Here is a 23,680-nt window from a genome sequence, read left to right on the forward strand (position 1 = left end):
ACCCTGCCCGTTGCAAACAGTGGTTGGGACATGCTGTTTGATATGATGTCAGTCTTTGGGACTTAGGACCTACAAACCTCGCATCACACTGGTACTGAAATTCATATACCACATTATTCATTTGTCTGATACGCAGAATGTCTTTTTGGCTTGACGGCAGCATCCTGTTAGTGGCGAGTACCACTCATGTTGCTACTGCATAGTAGCAGCGTGAAACAGCTAGCTTCACCTGTTGCTCAAATTTTTGAGATACCTTGCCCTTCCAGGGTAATCTGAGGTAGGCTGCGCACTTTTCAGGCCCGTTCATGTGTTTGCATGATATACAGCACGAAATGATCTGATGAGGGTAGCCATTATTCTGCAGGATGCCTTTGATGTGCCCTATTTCAGCATCAAGCTTGCATGGTGAGCAAATGGCTCAGTCCTATTTACAAGATTGCTGATAAGACTGGCCTATAAGACTGGCTGTAAGACTGTCTTATCGGCAACCTTATAAATAGTGCCTGAGCCATTTGCATGCTTGATGCTGAAATTGGGTGCATCAAAGGCATACTGCAGGATAATGGAGACCCTGATCAGGTCATGTTGGGCTGTATATCACATAATGATTTGATGAATTGATTGCCTAAGCTAGGTGTTCCTAAAACCGTGGGCCACAATCCCATGAGCAATTGGGGGTCACAAGTTCCTCCTCCTCTGAGGCAGCAATGCCAAATGTGAAGCAGAGACTCTGGCTGGGGGTTGGAGGATGTGGCTCAAGGGAATGATCTCTAATGCCTCAAAGCTGCCCGTATCACAGTCTGCAAAATGATTGCGGGGAAAAACCATTGCTCCCCATTCTCACAACTCCACCCTTCCATTCCCTGCTCAGCATCTTCCCCCCACGCCCCCAACTGCTCTCAAGAATCCTACAACACCACTCGCTCTGAAGGACTCGACTCAACGCCACCCGCTCTCAAGAACTCTACTCACCACCCAACCGCTCGCAGAACTCTACCCACCCCCCGACTCTCAGAACTCTACCCATGCCCCTGCTCTCAGAACTCTACCCACCACTCCTCTGTTGCTCGCAGAACTTTACCCAGCACCCACCTGGCACTTTCACAACTCTACCTGCCATACCTTCCCCCACTTGCTGCTCTGGGGACTCCACAACCCATCGTACCGAATTCCACAGGAAGGCAATATATGGAAATGTATTTGAATCAGTGCTAAGGCATGCCAATCCCCCTCTAGTGCATCTCTAGCAGCTGCTTGAAGAGAGCAATCTTCATAGACTCATCAACTGGGGGCACATAGGCATGAGTGCAGAGAAGTACAAGCTATTTTTTTTATTTTCCTCTCTGGCTTAGTGCCATATGGCCAGTGGTCCTTTGAACATTTTTCTCTTATTTAAAGTAAATATGCCATCTTAAATGCTCCTCTTTCACCCAATATGACTACACTATTAAAATCAAGATTCATTCCACAGTTGTCTTCTCTAACTCACTTTTCTAGGACAACAAACATGGAAGCTTATCGCCTTCACTCTTTCCTATTATTAAACTTCAGGCTATCAAAATATATTAGAGGCAAGGTAGATTAATAGCACAGTTATAAAGAGTGTACAGAGATGGAAGGGCTTTGGGGTTCATGCGCACTGATCTTTGAAGTTGATAGGGCATATTGAGAGAGCAGTTAGCAAAGCATCAGGATCTTGGGCTTCATAAATAGGGGTGTTAATTACAAAACATTGTAAGTTATGCTGAAATCTTATAAAGTTCTGGTTAGGCCACAACTAGACTATTGCATCCAGTTCTGGTCACCACACTCTAGGAAGGATGAGAGTGTCCTTGAGGGGATTTACTAGAATGATTCCAGGGACATGGGATTTTAAATACAAGGTTATGTTGGAGAGGCTGGGGTTGTTCTCATTGGAGCAAATGAAATTGAAGGGAAATTTGACAGAGGTGTGTACAAGTATGTATGGCAGGTTTAGTAGATAAGGTAGACAAGAAAAAGCTGTTCCCAATTAGCTGATGTTATAAGGACTAAGGGTCAAAGATTTGAGGTTTTGGGCAAGAGGTGCAAGGGAGGTATGAGGAGATACTTTTTCTTAAATGCATGGAGAGGTAATGACCTGGAACTTGCTGCCTACGAGGGTAGCTGAAGTAGAGATTTTGCATGACTTCAAAAGGAAATTGGATTGCCACTTGAAGGCAATAAACTTGCAGGGCTATGGGGATAGAATAGGCAAATGGGACTGATTGGATTGTTCTAGAGTGGCACGGGCTCAATGGGCCGAATGACGACCTTCTTTGACGTAATGACTCTATGGCTTACTAGGACTTGCATTTAGATCAAAATTGTATTAAATCCAATTGCGCAGTGCAATCTGTAGGCTCCATTATCAGATGGCAGAATTGGGGACACATTTTTGTGGTTCTGCAACACCATCATCAGGGTGAAAAGAATCGCTAACATTTTCATATTGGTGGTGGGAGGTCACCACTGACCAGAAGCTCAGCTGGATCAGCCAAACCAACACTGAGGAAAGGTTGGGTACTCAAGACACATGACTCATTGACCAAGTTTTCCCATCTTCTACAAGGCTTGTTATGCATATAATGAAATGCTTATCTCCTTTATCTATTGGGTACAACAGAAGCTCAACACTATCCAGGCCATGTAGTTCATTTGGCCAGTGCTCCACCACAGCATGCATCATCTAGAGATTACATGCAGCAAATCTGCAGGTTTACATCAATACCACCAGGTAGCCCCATAATCTCTACACAAAGAAGAACAAGAGCAACAAGATCATGACAATGCCATCAGCTCCAAATTTGCCTCCAAGTCTCTCACCTTCCTGATTCATTTGCAACTGTGCTTTTCCTGCATTGCCATAATCCTGCGATTCCCTATCTAACACCAATGTGCCAAAACCTTCTCAGGGCAGGGCAAATTGTGAGCAAATAGGGGAAGGAGACAGCTGGAGGCCAAGAAAAGCGGGCATTAAGAGTACAATCCAATTTCAGCAACAAATCATATCACATTAATAGGCTTGATTTCAACATTTTGTGCATCTTTATTGATTGCAATTTGGCATAACAGTGAACATATCTGCATGCTACATTTAAATGGGTGACTCGTATTCTTTTGGATCTTTGAGAGATTAGCTAATTTTGAACATTTAAGAACAGCATGAAAATGAAACATGCTAAAACAATGATACATATGTTGACATATATTGTTAATAGGGCAACTTCAGGCAACTGTTCAGCACATTATTTGAAAAACATTTTATTTCCAATTTCTTGTAGCCTTTGGCACTTTCACCAATTTAGCCAACTTAGGGCACAGCAAGATGTGCTGACATATACCAGAATACAAATTAGAAAACCCTCAATTTTTTTTCTTCAGAAACAAAAATATAGACTCACATTTCAGGAAAACGATCAAATGAATACAAGTGCTCCACTTTCAACTTTCATTTCTGAAACTGCTTCTAATAATAATATTCATTTCCTGCAGTTCACGGAAATAAAACAGAAACATAAAGTCTCCACCCTTGTAACAGACTACTGCAGGGTATTCATTAGTGAATTAACACCTGTGAATCTGTATCTTACACTGAACATGCACTTACTAATTAATCTTGAGCCAAATTTGACTCCATATTCTAATATTTAATTAACATTATGTGTATGGTAATTTAGAATAGTCCAGTGCTAGTTACAGATCTTGCATATAAGTACATGACTGATGTCTGTCGGTGTGTTTTACAATGTGTTAAATTACAATTAATGCCATTTGAATTAAAGTTTCTTTGGATTAAAGACTGAAATTTCACCAAAGTGATTACTGTTTTAATAACTAATGATGCTACTGACTTCAACTATGACCCAACGTGAACCTTTATGTTTGATCAAGTCTTAGAGTTAGCCACCACTTGCAATTATATACTGTATCTCATTTAATAAGGGATGTGGCAAGGAGCTTCATAGATAGGTGAAGTGAGTTCATGAAGGGATTGTGTTAGGAAATAGAGATAGTTTAAGTAAGTTATATTTGTATTTGAGAGTGTTAGGAATGAGTTTTAGCTTTTAAGTTAAGTTTGATTTGTATTTCTGTATCTGTATTTTAGGAAAGTTCAAATTGAGTTTTAGTTTCACTTTAAAAAGGTGCCTGCATTTCGAAAAAGGTTTGTTACTATTGCAGCTAGGTTAATAAAAAAGAATTGGGCTGTTGCCTAGCAACAGGGGGCGAGAGAGGCAGGCCCCTCCCACAGACGCACAAAGAACAACTAAAGAGACAGCAGTTTAAGTTAAGTTTAAAGCCAAGAGAGAGACTGAACACTGGGAGAGGTAGCTGCAGATTTCCCAAAATAACTGAAAGGTTCCAAGGACAAAGGACTGAGACAGAAACAAGGGAAAGTCGCAAACAGGCCTTCTAGTCAAAGGAAGGACAGGAATCTAGAAAAGGTCCTGTTCATGAGGTTAAGAGTGAAGGGCAGAAAGGCTCCATGCTTCAGATTTAAAGAGACAAAAGCTGCAGAAGGTGGATTTAAAGCGAGAACAGCTTGCAAGAGGCAAGAAGGTCCAAAGAGTTGGGTGAAGGCCTGTAACACTTTGGTGTGGGCATGTGAAACAGTGGTACTGTTAACAGCTGAGTCAGTAAGAGAGAGTGCAGGGAAGACAGCTTGAATGCATTTGGGGACCTGGGGAGAGGAACGTCGGAAGGGGAGTTCAAAACCCTGGAGGTGAACCCTTGCGGAAGGCGTCTGAGAGAAAGCGATGGTTTGGGAGAAGATTCCGAGGCGAGATCTTGGAGAACAGGGATTGGAAACCCTTGTGTGAAAGACGGAGTTCAGTGACAAGCGTCTGGGAGCAGTTGAGGAGAGATCCATAGCATCTGGTTCAGGTGACATCTGTCACATGGTTTCACTGTATAGTGTCTGACCACAGGTCACCATAGGTGTACATAGACTGTGTACTGACTGTGAACATTAAAGTATAAGATAGCGTTTGTAACTTGTGTTATCCTTACAAATTTGTATATATCTGTAAAGGTATATCTCGGTGGGTGAAGGAGTATTGTAATATAGTTAATCTTTTCTTGATGGTTAAATGTTTTATTCTTATGTTAAAAGTTCATTAATTGACTCTGCTGACTCTGTTCAGTAGCCACTCTCCACATATCTAAACAAACAAATTTAAAGTTAGGATCTATCAAACTGGGTTCCACTCTGGGATCAGGCTTGTCGAGGGATAACCTCAGCTAGGGTCATAACAATTTGAAAAGCAGGTTGATACACTGCAAATCATTGCTCTGATAGATAGGGAACTGAGGACAGGAGTGATGGGTGAGACACTATGGGACAGGACTTGTGTGGCATATCTTTGGCGTGGACTACGAAGCCAGTTGCATGTTGGGTACATTTGCATTCATTCATTTACTGTCATATAGCCACACCCAGATGAATTCATTGGAACCAAATTGAATTATTGCCTCCTCAATTCCAAGTTATTCTTTGTACAAGAACAACCAATTAGCCAGTAACTTGAGTTGAGCAAAGAAAACACTTTGTCCTACTAACTGGGAATTTGAGGCAAAGAGTTTAGAATTAGGCAACTGTGTATTAAGAGGGGACTGCAAGCCTGTAGCTTCATGACATACAAGCATTAAATGACAATGGCATTAGCAACTTAGGACAAAAATATGAAAAGTCTGAAAATTCTTTTAGAACTGGAAATGGCCAGTGAACCCAAGTGGCTAATATCAATGTCTAGTAAGTAATAAGTATTTATTTATTTTTTATTCGTTCGTGGAATGTGGGGGGCATCCCTGGCCAGGCCAGCATTTATTGCCCATCCCTAATTGTCCTTGTTCAGAGGGCATTTAAGAGTTAACCACATTGCTCTGGGTCTGGAGTCACATGTAGTCCAGACCAGTAAGGAAGACAGATTTCCTTCCCTAAAGGACATTAGTGAACCAGATGGGTTTTTAACGACAATTGGCAATGGTTTTGCGGTCATCATAAGACTTTTTAATTCCAGATCTTTTATCAACTGTGGTGGGATTCAAACCTGGGACCCCATAGCATTACTCTGGCTCTCTGGAATACTAATCCAGTGACAATACAACTGTGCCAATGCCTTCCGTAATAATCCCACAATACTTTTCATACTGATTTATCAATTTTCCTCCAGTGATCCACTTTTCTCTTGAATTTGCTGAAACGATCAGCCCACAATGGTTCACATATTCAACAACCTTTGCATAGAGTAGTTAAATTAAATTATTTTTACATGCTTCCTCTTCTAAGTTTAAGGCAAAGCTCTCTTAGGAGCTTGTGACTGTGTTCAATATACTGATACTCGTCCATAATTTCAAAGCTGTGAAAACAAAAGTACTGCCAGATGCACTGACCAATCACAAAAAAAAGAAAACTGAGCATAACATGGGAGTGAGCCTTTGGCTTAATGAAAGTATTCCTGCCCAAGTCAGATGAAGGATTCCAGTCCCACTCCAACAACCTGGTGAAGAGAGACTGGAATATAGTCTCACAATATTGGATTGACATCTAGATGCTACCTATATCCATGGGGAATGTCTATTGGCTCAGTCATGGCACTCCCACCCAAATCAGAACAGCCTCATTCTAGACAGCTGCACCAAGTGGCATTGGCTCTGAATTGAGATGAAAAGATTCTTGCCCAAAAGGGTTCTGCATTCAATGAGCATGGGCGTGGCTAATTTCACCCCACCCCCACACAACAACCCCAACATCAGTGTCAGTGGATCCTTTTAATCTTGGTTGCACCCCACCTAAAAAATATGAGGATGACAGTCAATAGGAACACATCTCATGGATTCTTCCCCATCAAGTGGCTCAGAGTCTCATCTTTAAGGCTTGGGTTAGGACCTACTCTAGAGCTTAGAACAGAAAAGATGGTACCGTAGCTTAGAATCAAGTAAAAACACTTCAGCTATGTAGTGGAGTGTAACTTGAAATCATAAAAGCTAACAGGTTTCATTGCCTTCAGGAAAAGTGGGGAAAAATGAAAAATGTGGGATTTAGGAGGAGTAGGCCATTTGGCCCTTTGAACCTGCCCCATCATTTGATAAGATCATGGCTGATCTGGTTGTGGCCTCAACTCCACTTTCCTGTCTGCCTCTCATAACCCTCAACTCCCTTGTGTATCAAAAATCTATCTAACTCTGCCTTGAATAATTTAAAGACCCAACCTCCACTGCTTTCTGGGGATGAGGATTCTACATACTTTAGCCGCAAAGAAAAAAATTCTCATCTCCATCTTAAAAGGCAGACCTCTTATTCTTAAAATGTGTCCCCAAGTTCTAGTCTGTCCCACAAAATGAAACATCTATCCACCCTATCAAGTCCCCTCAGATTCATATATGTTTCGATAAGATCACCTCTCATTCTTCTAAACTCCAATGGGTATAGGCCCAACCTGTTCAATCTTTCATAAGATATGCCCCTCATCCCAGGAATGAGTAGAGTGAATCTTCTCTGAACTGCTTCTAATGCAATTTTATCCTTTTTCAAATAGATGACCAAAACTATACACAGTACTCCATTTGCCTTCCTAATCACTTGCTGCAATCACAAAAAGGTTAGTATGAATGTACAAGGGCACCCAGATCCCTCTATATCACCGAGTTCTATAATATCTCACCACTTAAATAGTATACCGCTTTTCTATTCTTCCTGCCAAAGTGGACAAGTTCACATTTTCCCACATTATATTACATCTGCCAAATTTTTGCCCACTCACTTAACCTCTCTATATTTCTTTTCAGACTCTCTGCCTCCTCTTGACAACTTAATTTCCTACCTATCTTGGTGTCATCAATAAATTTAGCTACCATACATTTGGTCCCTTCATCCAAGCCATTGATATTAAATAGTTGAGACCCCAGCACTGATCCCTGTCTCACTCCCCTAGCCACATCTTGCCAAACTGAAAAAGGCCCATTTTTCCCTACTCTTTGCTAATCAATCCTTTATCCTTTATTTCCTAATCAATCCTTTATTTCCTAACCAATCCTTTATCAATGCTAATATGTTACACCGACATCATTTGCTCTTATCTTGTGTAGTAACCGTTGATATGGCACCTTATCAAATGCCTTTTGGAAATCCAAGAACACCACATCTACTGGTTCTACTTTATTCACCTTCTTCAAAAAATTCTAATCAATTAGTGAAACACGATTTCTTTCTCACAAAGCCATGTTGACTCTGTCTTATCACAATATATGATTTTCTAAGTACACTGCTATACCTCCTTAATAATAGACTCTAGCAATTTCCCTATGACAGATGTGAGGCCAACTGGCCTGTAATTTCCTGCTTTCTGTCTCGCTCCTTTCTTGAATAAAAATTTTACATTTGCTATTTTCCAAACCACCGGAACGCTTCCAGAATCTAAGGAATTTTGGAAGATTATAACCAATGCATCTACTATCACTGCAGACACATGCTAGCAAGCATAGGAATAGGAGGAAGAGGAAGATTCAGCAGTTCAACATGTGGCTTGAGAAGTGGAGTAGGAGGAAGGGCTTTAGATTTCTGAGGCATTGGGGCTGGTTCTGGGGCAGGTGGGACCTGCACAAGGAGGACAGGTTACACCTTAACAGGACTGCGACTAATGTCCCCATGGGGAGGTTTGCTTGTGCTATCAGGGAGGGTTTAAACTCGATTGGCAGGAGGATGGGAACCTGAGGGGAAATTCAGAGTGGAAAGGAGGGAACTGGCAGTGGGAAGTATTATCTGCTAAGGAGGATATATCAAAGGGTAGTATCAAGGTAGATATAATTAGTGTAGGCAATAATAAGTGAATAGATGGGGTCAGAGTCAAGGGAAAAGTAAAAAAGCGTAAATCAGGGCTAATGTGAATGTAAAAGCAAAAAAACTGCGGATGCTGGAAATCCAAAACAAAAATAAAAATACCTGGAAAGACTCAGCAGGTCTGACAGCATCTGCAGAGAGGAACACAGTTAACGTTTAGAGTCCGTGTGATTGTATGTGCATGAACGGATTGTGGTTAATAAGATTGGTGAACTACAGGCACAGGTTGACAAATGGAATTATGATGTTATTGCTATAACAGAGACCTGGCTCGAAGGAGGGCAGAACTGGGCATTAAATATTCCTGGGTACAAGGCGTTTCGGAGGTACAGGAAAGAAAAAAAGTGGGGGGATTGGGGGAGGATGTTCCAGAGGGGGTCAAGGACAGAATCCCTCTGGCTAGAGGTAAGGAATGAAAAAGGTGCAATAACATTGATCGGTGTAGTATATGGACCATCAACTAATGAAAGGGATGCAGATAAACAAGTCTGCAAAGAAATTACAGGTGCAAGAATTAGACTAATTATAATGGCAGACTTCAATTATCCAAATATAGACTGGGATAGGAATAGTGCAAAGGGACAAGAGGGGTGAGAGTTCCTGGAATGTGTTCAAGGTAATTTTCTGCAGCAGTATGTTTTTGGTCCAACAAGAGGAATGGCACTGTTGGACCTGGTTCTGGGGAATGAGTTGGCCCAAGTGGATTAAATATCAGTGGGAGAACATTTAGGGGACAGTGACCATTGAATCATAAGGTTTAGGTTAGCCATGGAAAAGGACAAGGAATAATCCAGAGCAGGGATAATTAATTGGGGGAAAGCCAACTTCGATGGGATGAGAATGCATCTGAGCCGAGTGAGTCGGAACCAAATGTTGACAGAAAAGACAGTGGCTGAACAACGGGCCACCTTCAAAGAAAAAGCACAGCAGGCAAAGTCAAAGTATATTCCCTTGAAGGGGAAAGGTAGGATAAAAAAATCCAGAGTGCCCTGGATGACAGGAGAGAGAGAGGTAAAGATGAAAAGGAAGAAGTGCACGTATGACAGAGGTCAGGTAGAAAATACAATGGAGAATCAGGCTGAACATAAAAGGACCATAGGGGGAACTGAAAATACTAATATGAAAGGCAAGGAGAGAGGATGAAGAGAGACAGGCAGCTAATATAAAAGGGGACCCCAAGGTCTTCTATCAGCATATAAATAATCAAAGGGTGGTAAAACCAAGAGTAGGGTCGATTAGGGATAAAAAAAAAGACTTACACATGGAGGCAAGAGAAATAGCAAGGTATTAAACGGGTACTTTGCATCTGTCTTTACAAAGGAAGAAGATGCTATCCAGGACAAGGTGAGAGGGGAGATAACTGGTATGCTGGAAGAATTTACAATTGAGAAGGAGGTGGTGTTAGAAAGGCTATCTTTACTTAAAATAGATAAGGTACCAGAACCGGATGAGATGCATCCAAGGGTACTGAGGGAAGTGAGAGTGGAAATTGCAGAGACACTAGTGATAATCTTTCAACCTCCCTTGGTCACAGGAGTGGTGTCAGAGGACTGGAGAATTGTGAATGTTACGCCCTTGTTCAAAAATGGGTGCAGACCAGTCAGTCTGGCTTCAGTGGTAGGGGAACTTGTGGAAACTATAGTTCAGAACAAAAATCAATAGTCACTTAGACAAGTGCAGGATAATTAAGGAAAGTCAGCATGGATTCATTAAGGGAAAATCATGTTTAACTAACTCGTGGAGTTTTTTTGAGAAACTAACAGAGAAGGTTGATAAGGGCAACGCTATTATGTGATGTATATGGATTTTCAAAAGGCATTTGATACAGTGCCACACAACAGACTTGTGAGCAAAATTCTAGCTCATGGAAAAAAAGTGGGCACTTGGATAAGAAATCGGTTGAGTGACAGGAGGAGTAGTGGTTAATGGATGTTTTTCAGATTGGAGGAAGGTTTGTAGTGGAGTTCCCCAGGGGTCAGTGTTGGGACCCTTGCTCTTCCTGATACATATTAATGACCTAGACTGTGGTGTTCAGGGCATGATTTCAAAATTTGTAGATGATACAAAGATTGGAAACATTGTCAACTGTGATGAGTATAGTTTTGAACTTCAAAAGGACATAGACATGTTGGTGGATTGGGCAGACAAGTGGCAGATGAAGCTCAAAGCAGAGAAGTGTGAAGAGGTTCGTTTTGGCAATAAAGATATGCTGAGACAGTATAAAAAAAGGGGCAGCCTCTTAAGGACGTGCAGGGACAGAGGGACCTCGGTGTGTACGTAAATAGGTCATTGAAGATGGCAGGGCATGTTGAGAGAGCAGTTAACAAAGCATATAGTATCTTAGGCATTATTAACAGGGGCATTCAGTACAAGAGTAAGGAGGTCATGTTGAACTACAAGACACAAAGGCTGAGAGGAGACTTGATAGAGGTATTCAAGGGGCAGGATTTTCTGCCTGTCGGGCGGGCGGGCCCGACCCAATCTCCGGCGGGCAGGGAGCCGATCCCTGCCGGAGAAGCGGGCCGCACCGCCATTTTACGTGGGCAGGACAATTAAGGCCTGCCCAGCGTGACATCCGGCAGGAAGCGCTATGCGCTTCCTGTGCGAGCTGGGGGATTCCCCAAAAGCAAGAGTGTGCTCTTTCGCGCATGTGCACAAAAGAACGCACATCTCCTGAGGCAAAGTGCAGCCTCAGGGAGATCGCTTCCACTTTGAAAAAGATTAAAAATAGGAAAAAAAAAATTCCCTAACATGTCCGCCTCATGTAACAATGTCACATGAGGTGGGGCATGTTCATAATTTACACTATAACTTTATTAAACTTTTTAAAGCCCTGCTTGAAACCTCACCCCGCCAGCAGATGAGGCTTCATGGTTTTTCTATTTGCCGGCGGGGCTCCTGGCCTGTCCGCCAACCTTAAGGTTGGACGGCAGGGCCTTTAATTGTTTAAATGATCCTGTCAATGGCCTCAATTAGCCATTGATTGGTCGGCAGACCCGCAGCTGATTTTGCTGCACCCCCGCCTTCTTGAAAACTTAAATGGGGCGAGATGACGTCAGGGTTCCGCCCGTCATCCTGCGTTGGCAAGCGGGCCTTGCCCCCTGCTCGCCGACGGCAAAATTCTGCCCAAGATCTTGAGGGGTGCAGACAGGGTAAACTGTTCCAACTCTCAAGGGAGCATCAAGAACTAGATGGCATAAATTCAAAATAATTGGCAAAAGGAGTAAAAGTGATATAAGGAAAATTTTTTCACCCAGAGGGTGACTGGAGTCTGGAGCGAACTTCCTGAGAGGGTAGTGGAGGTAGGTTCGATCAAAGTATTCAAAAAATTTGATGGCTATTGGAAAAGAAAGAATGTGCAAGGTTACAGTGACAAGGCAAGGGAGTAGGACTAGGTAGAATGCTCTTTCAGAGAGCCAGTGCAGACTCGATGGACTGAATGGCCTCCTTCCGCACTGTAAAGATTCTGTGAAGACCCGAGGCTATAGGCCATCTTGTCCTGTGGACTTGTCAGCCTTTAGATTTAATAGCTTTCCCAGTATCTTTCCCCTGGTGATGGTGATTGCTTTAAATTCCTCCCTCCCATTCACCTCTTGATTTTAAAGTATCTTTGGAAAGTTTAAGTCTTCTGCAGTGCAGCCAAACACAAAATAACTGCTCAACGCATCCGCCATTTCCTTGTTTTCCATTAGCAATTCCCCAGAGTCTCTTTCTATTTAAATAGGGGAGGCGGTGGCGTAGAGGTATGGTCATTGGATAAGTATTCCGAGGCCCAGGGTAATGCTCTGGGGACCAGGGTTCAAATCCTACTCCAGGAGATAGTGAAATTTGAATTCAGTAAAACCCTGGAATTAAAGGTGTAATGATGACCATGAACCGTGAAACCATTGTCGATTGTAATAACAACTCACCTGGTTCACTAATGTCCTTTAAAGAAGGAAATCTGTTCTTACCTGATCAGAACTACATGTTACTCCAGACCCACAGCAGCGTGGGCAACTCTTAAATGACCTAGCAACCCAAAGCTAAAAAGTCTAAAAGGAATGAAACTGCACAGAACAACTGGCATGAACCCAAGCACCGGAAACAACAACGGCAAACTCAGCTCTATCAACCCTGCAAAGTCCTCCTTACTAACACCTCAGGGCTAGTGCCAACATTGGGAGAGCAACAGCCTGACATAGTCACACTCACGAAATCATACCTTATTAATGTCCCAGACACCACCACCATTGCAGAGGTGGCAGCAGAATGGAGGGATGAAGCCTCAAATGGTCAAACATGGACAAGGCAACCTCCTGTTTATTACCACGTTCAAGGCGGCAGCTTACCACCACCTTCTCAAGGGCAATTAGGGATGGGCAATAAATGCTAGCCTAGCCAGCAATGTCCACATTCTGTAAATGAATATAAAATTGTACTGCCCCATCTTAACTGATGAATCAGTGCACCTCCAGCTTGAACACCACTTGTAGGAAGCACGGAGGGTGGCAGGGGCACAGAATGAAGTCTCCCACCCAGAGTACAATGTCCATCACCATGGGTGGCTCAGTAACACCACTACACACCGAGCTGGTCAAGTCCTAAAGGACATAGCTGTTAGACTGGGTCTGTGGCAGGTGGTGAGGGAACCAACAAGAGGGAAAACATATTTGAACTCATCCTCCCCAACCTGCCTGCCGCAGATGCATCTGTCCACGACAGTAACGGTAGGAGTGACCACCGCACAGTCCTTGCAGAGATGAAGTCCCGCTTTCACATTGAGGATACCCTCCATTGTGTTGTGTGGCACTACCACCGGCTAAATGGGATAGATTTTGAACAGATCTAGCAACTTAATGCTGGGTAACCATGAGGTGCTGCGGGCCATCAGCAGCAGCAGAATTGTACTCAAACACAATCTGTCACCTCATGGTCCAGCATATCCCCCACTATACCATTACCACCAAACCAGGGGATCAAACCTGGCTCAATGAAGATTGCAGGAGAGCATGCCAGGAGCAGCACCAGGTATACATAAAAATGAGGTGTGAACATGGTGAAGCTAGAACACAAGATTACTTGTGTGCCAAACAATAAAAGCAGTAAGCGATAGACAGAGCTAAGTAATTCCACAGCCAACAGATCAGATCTAAGCTCTGCAGTCCTGCCACATCCAGTTATGAATGGTGGTGGACAATTAAACAACTCAAAGGAAGAGGCCCCAAAAATATCTCTACCCTCAATGGTGGGTTAGTCCAGCACATCAGTGCAAAAGATAAGCTTGAAGCATTTGCAACTATCTTCAGTCAGAAGTGCCTCCTCCGGAGGTCCCCAGCATCACAGATGCCAGTCTTTAACCAATTTGATTCACTCCACATGATATCCACAAATGGCTGAAGGCACTGGATGCTGTAAAAACTATGGGCCCTGACAATATTCCGGCAATAGCATTGAAGACTTGTCCTCCAGAACTTGCTGCGCCCCTAGACAAGCTGTTCCAGTACAGCTACAACACTGGCATCCACCCAGCAATGTGGAAAATTGCCCAGTTATGGCTGTACACAAAAAGCAAGACAAATCCAACACAGCCAATTAACACAGCCAATCAACCTACTCTCGATCATCAGCAAAGTGATGGAAGGGGTCATCAACATTGCTATCAAGTGGCATTTGCTTAGCAATAACATGTTCACTGACACTCAGTCTGAGTTCCGCCATGGTCACTCAGCTCCTGGCCCCATTACAGCCTTGATCCAAACATGGACAAAAGAGCTGAACTCCAAAGGTGAGGTGAGAGTGATTGTCCTTGGCCTCAAGGCAGCCTTTGACCGAGTATGGCATCAAGAAGCCCTAGCAAAACTGGAGTCAATAAGAATCAGGGGGAAAACACTCCACTGATTGGACTCATACTTATCACAAAGGAAGGCGGATGTGGTTGTTGGAGGTCAATCATCATAGTCCCAAAACATCACTGCAGGAGTTCCACAGGGTAGTGTCCTTCCATCATAAGGTCAGAAGTGGGGATTGCACAATGTTCAGCACTATTTGCAACCCCTCAGATACTGAAGCAATCCATATCCAAATGCAGCAAGACCTGGACATTATCCAGGCTTGGGCTGACAAGTAACATTTGCGCCTGACAAGTGGTGGGCAATGATCATCTCCAACAAGAGAGAATCTAACTATCACCCCATGACATTCAATGGCATTGCCATCGCTGAATCCCCCATATCAACATCCTGGGGGTTACCATTGACCAAAAGCTGAACTGGACTAGCCATATAAATACTGTGGCTACAAGAACAGGTCAGAGGCTAGGAACCCTGTGGCAAGTAACTCACCTCCTGACTCCCCAAAGCCTGTCCACCATCTACAAAGCACAAGTCAGGAGTGTGATGGAATACACTTCACTTCCCTGGATGAGTGCAGCTCCCAGCAACATTCAAGGAGCTTAACACAATCCAGGACAAAGCAGCCTGCTTGATTGGCACCCCGCCTACAAACATTTGCTCTCTCCTCCACCGACACAGTGGCAGCAATGTGTTCCATCTACAAGATGCACTGCAGGAACTCACCATGCCTCCTTAGACAGCACCTTCCAAACCCACGGACACTGCCATCTCGAATGACAAGGGCAGCAGACACATGGGAACACCACCACCTGGATGTTCCCCTCCAAGCCACTTACCATCCTGACTTGGAAATATATTGTCATTCTTTCAGTCACTGGGTCGGAATCCTGGAAATCCCAAACAGCATCATGGGTGTATGTACACCACATGGACTGCAGCACTTCAAGGAGGTAGCTCACCACCACCTTCTCGAGGGCAATTAGGAATGGACAATAAATGCTGCCTAGCTAGCGACGCCCACATCCCATGAATGAATAAAAAGCTTGTAGAAGCTTTTACCATCTGTTTTTAAAATACTAGTTAGCTTTCACTCATACTCCACTTTCTCACTCATTTTTTTGGTCATTCATTGCAGGTTCATAAAATCTGACCAATATTTTAACCTACGTCTAATCTTTGCAGATTTGCACAGCGCTCCTTTCAATTTAGTATTATCCTTAACTTCCTTCTTTAGCCACAGATGATACATCCTTCTCAAAGAGTCTCTCTTTTGCACCAGGATAATTCTTTGCTGAGAGTTATTAAATATCTCCTTAAAAGTCTGCCATTGCAAATTTACTGTCCTACTTTTTAACCTAGTTTTCCCAGTTCATTTTAGCTAGCTCTGCTTTCATACCCTTGTAATTACCTTAATTCAGGTTTAAAACACCAGTCTTGGACCCACACTTCTCGCCTTCAATCCATACATGAAATTCTATCATGTTATGATTGCGCTCACCTAGCGGCTCCTTTACCATTAAGTTATTGATTAATCCTGTCTCATTGCTCATTACCAGGTCAATTCCCTGGTTAGCTCTAGAACGTAATGCTCTAAGAAACTGCCCTGAATACACTATATGAACTCATTTTCCAGGCTACCTTTGCGAATTGAATTTGCCCAATCTACGTGTAGATTAAAAGCACCCATGATTATTGCGATACCTTTCTTACATGCCCCATTTACTACTTCTTGTATACTCTGTCCTACAGTGTAGCTACTGCTAATGGGCCTATGCACTATTCCCACAACAAAGAGGGGAGAAAATTTGGAAGAAGTATTTTTTTAAATGAACAATCAATACTGAGAATACTAATTAAGTGCTAGTTTGGAAGGGTTACAGACCCCAACTGAAATTGACAGATCTGATCTGTAAAGCACAATTAATGTCTCGTTATTTCTGGCCTTATCACTATCTCCACAAAAATTATTTTGGCTCTTTCCCTAACTTATAGTTGAGTTTTGAGCTAACCTGACCCATGTCAGCACAGCAAATTGATGAATACAAAAATAACCTTGAGTTTATATTTCTGGTGATATCCTATGATCAGCTCAGACTGAAGTTTAAATAACCCCCAAATTTTTCTCTTATCTTGCTAAATGGATTATTCCAATATTCATTGTTCCTTACGTTAAGTGCTTCCTGATAGTTGTTGTAACTTTGCTTTTTAGTATTTTTTGACTGTGCGTTCTTGATTTACATTGAAATAATAATCTTAGTTTATCATTTAACATATTGGGCTTGAACTTCCGTGGAGTGGCAACCAGTCAGGTCAGTTGGTCAGTGGCGGAGGATGTCGGTTGGTCAGGAGGATCAGTTGGCTGGTGGGGTTACATGCATGGTCAGTGGGGGGTTGGGAAGATGGGGGGAGGTGATAGGAGGGTGTTAGATGGTCAGTGGGTTGGGTGGGGGTCAGGCAGTCAGAGGGGTCCCGTTGGGTGGTGGGGGGTCAGTACTATAGCTGCCCAGGGGTTAGAGAAGCGATTTTAATTCTTCTAACTTTTCCTGGGGTAACTATTACTCTAAGACAGTTGGAACCATCCAAACTTTACGATTTAAATCGTGCTTTCAGGTGGTTCCAATTGCAGGGTAATTGCCCAGCTGAAGTTTGAACTTCCAGGGTAATTGCCAGATAATCCTTCCCTGGGGACTTCCAAGGGACAGAGCAGGGCTCCCCAGCGCAACTTTGGGGTGCCCCCTAGTTATGACAACCCGGAGCTAGGAGGTTACGGGCCTTTATTTACATAATAAATGTTCACCTACTTAACCATTTTTTCTCTAGAATGCAAGGGTAAGTTTTCTTCATAGATTAACTTATTTATGTTCAAGATCAGTCTTGCTCTTTTTTGTACCTTTTTAATGCTAGTACTGTATTTTGTTCATTTAAACTTTTATGTGGTAGGTTTCAAAATGTCATATCAGTCAGGCTGAACAAAAAAGGGCCACGTGGGAAAAATGTTGTTCAAAGAGGCATCACTGGGCAATGAACCACTGGTTATAAAAAATATTCTATAAATGCTTCCTGTACAAGGGCTGCATAATAATTTCATAAAATACTCAGTATTTAAACTACCTTGAAGAAAAACAAATAATCTCCTCCATATTACAGCAAAACGGCTTCCTTATACTTTACACATGCTGTATGTGTATTTCATAATCTTGACAAAACATCAATGAATCATAATGGGCTTGCTAAACAACAACATAAATGAACAGGAGCAAATACTGCATATTGCCAATATGCATTACAGTGAAATGTCTGTAGTGTTACACATTTAAAATCAAAAAGACTATGCATTTATAATTTATGCACAAACATCTGTAAAATTTCTGATGAATACATTCAATTATCAAACTGTATATTTTGATTTTCACACACCAGTAAAGCAAAAGCAATTATGCATGAAAATAACTGTACAAATACATAATGGAATATTTCTACCAGCTGGTAGTTTCTTCTACTGTTCATTTGCAGGCCAAGAATCTTGCCAAATAATATTGCATAGTCCTCAGGCACTTCTACTGCTTCCTGTAATTCATCAGGAAACTAACATCACAATGCCTCCTCCCCTCTAAGATACATTATTTGAACTGTACTCATTTTGGATGATTAAGTGGCCTCTGCAACACACATCTTTCCTGTGACAGTGACCTCAACTACTGCCCACTGAAACAAAGAAGGAATCATTAGAATGGGCATGGTCAATGTGTAAACACCACCAAAACATGCAAAATGAGAACTCAAATGTGCTTATGTTTAAACAATACTTAGACTTATGTCGCATTTTCACTTCAAAATATTTAAAAACACTTCCTAAAACGAATTACTTTTGAAACACAGTGACTGCTGTGAATAGGTACAAACAGTAGCCATTCTCTGCCAGCATGTCCTACAACGAGATGAGTGAGCAGTTAATGTTTTCGTTGGTAAGGTTTGATTGGCGTTAAGGGCTAGGAAGAATATTTGTCTGACTATTTAACTTCCTACTCTTTTTTGTTTGAAACGTGCCATAATATTTGAACCACTGAGCAGGGAGGCAGGTCTTAGCAACTCATCTAAGGAATGGAACCTGGGACAATGTGAAGCTCTCAGCACTGCAGTCGCATGTCAGCCTAGATTATGCTCAGCACCTCACAGAAAGCCCAAACTAAGCTTCTAACACCAAATGAAGAGTGCACCCCACAGAGCTAATCCGACAAATTTAAAAGATTTGAATGCAATTAAAACAACAGTTGCTAAGTCTTCTTTCCTTTGGCTCTAAATTGTCCATATCTAACACCAAATATTTAAAAGTAGCAAAGAAAAATTGTTACAATCTAGTATTTATTTTAAAAATGCTAATCAATTCCTAATGGCCCAAATCTGTGTTCCCTAGTGCAACTTATTTCCAAATTGTTTTGTCAATACAGCTCGTTCTACATGAGCTATACTGAAGTATTACCAGCATTCCTTTAAAAAAAAGTGTGTTAATGAATTATTAGGTCACTACAGTATTGTTTTATTTCTCTCCCTATTTAGGTTTCAGTTAAATATTTTTGTTTAACAAGTGAGTTCTGATGGTTTAATCATTGAACTGCCAGTTAACAGTTAGTAATCAGATCATAAAGGTACAGTCATCAATCAGAAAAGCTTCAATGATTGTGCCTTTAAGTAAAATCTTATTCATTATACACTTAGGCTCAACAGCTCTCCAATATTCGTGACCCCATAGGTAATCAGCATTTATTACTCAAACGAAAACATTCCACAGGCCAAAATGGTTCAGCTGGTAAGTTTACTATCCGGCGAATAATGGAGTCGTACAGAACAGGAACATTCCAGGTGTTGAGTTGAATCCACCCATCAGATTAATTTATTTATTCAAAACTAGGAGATTATGGGCTAAATGAATCAGGTTTAAAACACACGGTGTTTTTGACTTTTGCATAATTTCTCTTGTTGCTCAACAGCATCAAGGATAGTTTAAAACCCAAACCATTCTGCAGCACCCTAACAGCAAGTTTGCCAAGTTACAAGTGCATTTTTTTCCTAATTTAAGTTCAGGTTGATATATATTTATGAAAATATTTGTTTTGTATTCTATAGGCAATGCGATTTATATGGTGTGTCTCATTTAAAACAAGGAATGAGGAGACCACCATGCAGGACACAAGAAAAATTAAAGGGGACCAACAGCATGGCCATAGAAATGACTTTTTTTTGGAGAATATTGAAGGGAGGGAGCTGTCAAGACAAAGTGATTTTAGGGTGCAGTTTCAAGGAGCAGAAGCATAACAATGGAAATTTCAACCTCCAATTGTGTGGCAAAGAATAAGCAGCAATCAACAGTCAAGTGGAAGGAGTCAGCTCACTGTTAAATAAAAGTATATCAGCATGGACTGGTTGGGACAAGTGGCCTGTTTCTGTGCCCTATTTATCCTATGTACATATAATGAGACTTGTGCGCTAATGAGCCTAATTTGAATATATAGTAGGGAAGTTCCAGGAAAAGGAGCCAGAAGCACAGTGGTACTGAAGCAGACCAGGTATAATGGCTTCAGATTTACATGTTAAACTGAAAAAATATCCATTCATCCAGGACAGGCATCCAGTAATACAATGGTCACCTCTGGTAATTTCAACAACAGAGAAGTTACACACATACATGAAAGCTAATTCAATATTTGTAAATGTAAATCATTAAAAGCTTGACACAGACTACAATTCACTATGGTGGTTTCATTCATTCAAAAATCGAGAAAGAAAAAATTAAGAATGGGGTTGCAGTTGCAATTGAAATAATATTTATGAAACCAGGAGTGCACAATACCATTAAAATGAGAGAAAAGTTGAGTGTTTACGAGATATGACACACAGCCACTGGTGACTGATTAAGGTGATCTCGATAGATGATTCAAAAATCACAATAGATGATTCAAAAACCACAATAGAAGACTCAAGAGGGAGTGCCAGGAGGGGATAGCAGGAAGATGGATGACAATAATGCAGTAAAAGACCCTGGAGAGAAAGGAAAAGTTAAGAATAGGGGTGGCAGTTTGAAAAATTCCCATTGAGTCCAGTTTTGCTAGGGCTCCTTGGTGCCACACTCAGTAAAATGCAGGCTTGATGTCAAGGGCAGTCACTCTCACCTCATGCTGTTCATAAACCTAACTGAAGCTCCTGACAGCACGAGTCAACCTAGTCTGTGGCACTTGCTAGAATGTGCTAACAAGTTTGTCAAAATCCTGCACCTACTACATGATGGCATGATTGGACATGTTTCTGCCTGTGGTGAGATGTCTGAACCTTCGCAGTAACCAGCAGCATAAAGCAAGGTTGCTTCGTGCTCTGCAACTCTTCAATTTCTTCTTTGCTGCTTAAGGAAGCCACCAGAGACATGCCTGCAGGCATCAACATTTGGTTCTGTTCAAAGAAGCTCTTCAATCTCACCAGACTGCGTGCCTCCACCAAAGTCAGAGGTAGTAATCAGACAACTTCTGTATGCAAATGACTGTGCCCTAGCTGCCCACAAGGAAGACACCCAGACTATGGCAAACAAATTAGAGTGCTGCCAAAAACTTTGGTCTCCAAATCAGCATCTTCAAGACCAATGTTATGTTTCAGCCAGCAAGAGGCTATGAAGCACCATTGATGCACCAGTCTGAAGGCTATCGAAAAATTCTCATCCAAAAGCAAAATACTGCAGATGCTGGAAATTTGAAATAGAAAAGAAAAATGCTGGAAATACTCACCGGGCCTGGCAGCATCTATGGGGAGAGAAACAAAGTTAATGTATCAGATCATGACCTTCCATCAGAAAAATTTTCATAGCTTGGTAGTGTACCCTCCAGGGATGCCAATAATGAAGAAGGTATTCATCCAGAAGGCATACATCTAGAAAGCATGTTCTGACAGTAGCCGACTCCATGGTCATGTCTGGAAGCAGCATGGCATTAAGCCAATTAAATTAAATTAAATTACACTCTGCCATATTATTGCCCTTACCACCCTACTGCATGGTACAGAATCCTGGATCTGCTACTGGTGCCACGTCAAAGCTCTGGAACACTTCCAAAAACACCCAAGGGGCTTATAAAAATTCAATGGCAGGAACAACACAGTCCTCCATTATGCTGGGTTCAAAAGCATGGAGGCCACCCTTCAGAAAATTCAACAGATAGGCAGATCATATCTCCTATCCTCTATGGATCACCACCTTGGCGTGCTGGTAAGGATTGTGTGCTCCAATGATCCCTTGAGCTCCTTGCCCCTGGTAGAGCCACCCATGACAGCAAGGTGACAGATGCAGAAAGGTCATTGCACACCAGTGTTGGGACAGAGGTGTCTTTGGGCAGCAGCATCTGTGACTCAGAAGTCCTCTTTAGGATACCCAAAATGGGGAGAGGTGCTAGAGAAGGTGCCCTAAAAAAAAGTGTCCCATTTTTTCCTAGGTGGAGAACCACACCCTGCAAGATCACCATCTTTATTGTCAAAGAAAGAAAACTTGAAATTTTGCAAATTGGAATGTTAGAAAACTCATAGAAAATCTCAAGAGTGACCATCTGGAAAGAAGAGCTGCAATTCTGTCATGACAGCTATCAAGGCTCCAAATTGAAATTGCCGTCCTCAGTGAGACACACCTTCTTGGGGAGGGGCAGCTGAAGAAAAAGTAGGTGGCCATGTTCTACTGGGAAGGAAATGCTGACAAGAAGACTCCATGCACACATCCTACAGAGTTGGGAGGAAAAAGAACCGTCTACAACATCCCCGTCCCCTAGTTCAGGAATGCAACAATTGCCACTATCTTCTATTACGACACAGCCGATGGTAAAGGCTGAGTTATTCAAATCCCAGAGGGAAACTTGAAACAATTGCCATAATGCGTTTTTGCAATTTGTAATTTCAAGGTGCAGACCTTGAATTCAGTAGGAATAAGACCGTCTTATTCTCCTGTCTCATGGTTTTTATATAAAACTAAATTAAACATTTGTTAATTTAACAACAAAATTAAACATATACACATGGCTACAAATTACTATAATAATTTTAACAAATCCCCAAATTAATCACCCCCAGACGCTTTCATAGTTTGGATCGGGGTCAAGCAAGTAGCTCCATTAAAGCAACAGTAGCCCATAGACTTTAAATAGACATCAGACAAAGCACATTTGACCTTACAAATTCCAAATGAGGCTCTTGTGCAAGTTGGTTGGAGGCGTATAGGCTGGTTAGGTCTTAAATACCTCTACCTTACACACACAAACTCCTTTATTTTCATATACCTAGCTTTCCCTTTGAATGTAAATTTTCATTGTATCACTAGGTTTTTTGAACTTCAGCTCTTCTAATAATAAAACCCCTTTTATCGCAACAATTTTATTAGTAAGCTGAAAAAATAAACATGTTGTTTGGCTTCTTCTAGCTAGGTGCAAGATTTTACCCGCAGTCTTGAATGGTTTATTCAACAAATGCAAATCAACACTTTACCTTACTGTTCTCCCAATTAACATCTCAAAACTACTACACATCAAAGTACCCAAACTAGCTGGTTTTAATCCAATTAATTCACACACAGAAACACACCTTGACACAGACCCCCACTAGAATTCTATTTTAAAAAATAATTTCCAACAACATTATACACATTAATATCTCTTCATGACACTTCAAGGGAGATAAATTATGCAGTGGAAACTATCGAGGTATTCCCTCCCCTCTTGTCCATAGCAGGGAAAATCCTGGCATGCATTGTCCTGAACTGCCTACTTCCTGTGGCTGAGGAAATCTTCCCATAGACATAATGTGACTTTAGACCTTCCAGACGAAATCCTGATATGGTCTTTGTTGCCAGACAAGTCCAAGAAAAATGCTGGAAACACCACCATAGCAACATAGGAGCAGGGTAGGCCATTCGGCCCATCAAGTCTGTTCCACCATACAATACGATCCCAAGTAGCACCCCCCCCTTATC

General features: G+C 41.9%; 1 protein-coding gene across 12 annotated transcripts in view; it reads right to left on the minus strand.

Moving 5' to 3' along the window:
- The window catches only part of fryl (furry homolog, like), a 594,162-nt gene that overhangs the window by 445,122 nt on the left and 125,360 nt on the right, over window positions 1-23,680 (minus strand). Inside the window, exon 1 of one of the 12 annotated variants that reach the window (XM_078547615.1) lies at window positions 3,423-3,440. The exons of the other annotated variants lie outside the window; for them this stretch is intronic. The gene's annotated coding sequence lies outside the window, so the exon portion shown is untranslated. Of the gene's footprint in view, window positions 1-3,422; window positions 3,441-23,680 lie in introns of those variants that run through there. 12 annotated transcript variants of the gene reach the window in all.

This window comes from Cetorhinus maximus, chromosome 1, assembly GCF_964194155.1.
Source record: "Cetorhinus maximus chromosome 1, sCetMax3.hap1.1, whole genome shotgun sequence".
Classification (NCBI taxonomy): domain Eukaryota; kingdom Metazoa; phylum Chordata; class Chondrichthyes; order Lamniformes; family Cetorhinidae; genus Cetorhinus; species Cetorhinus maximus.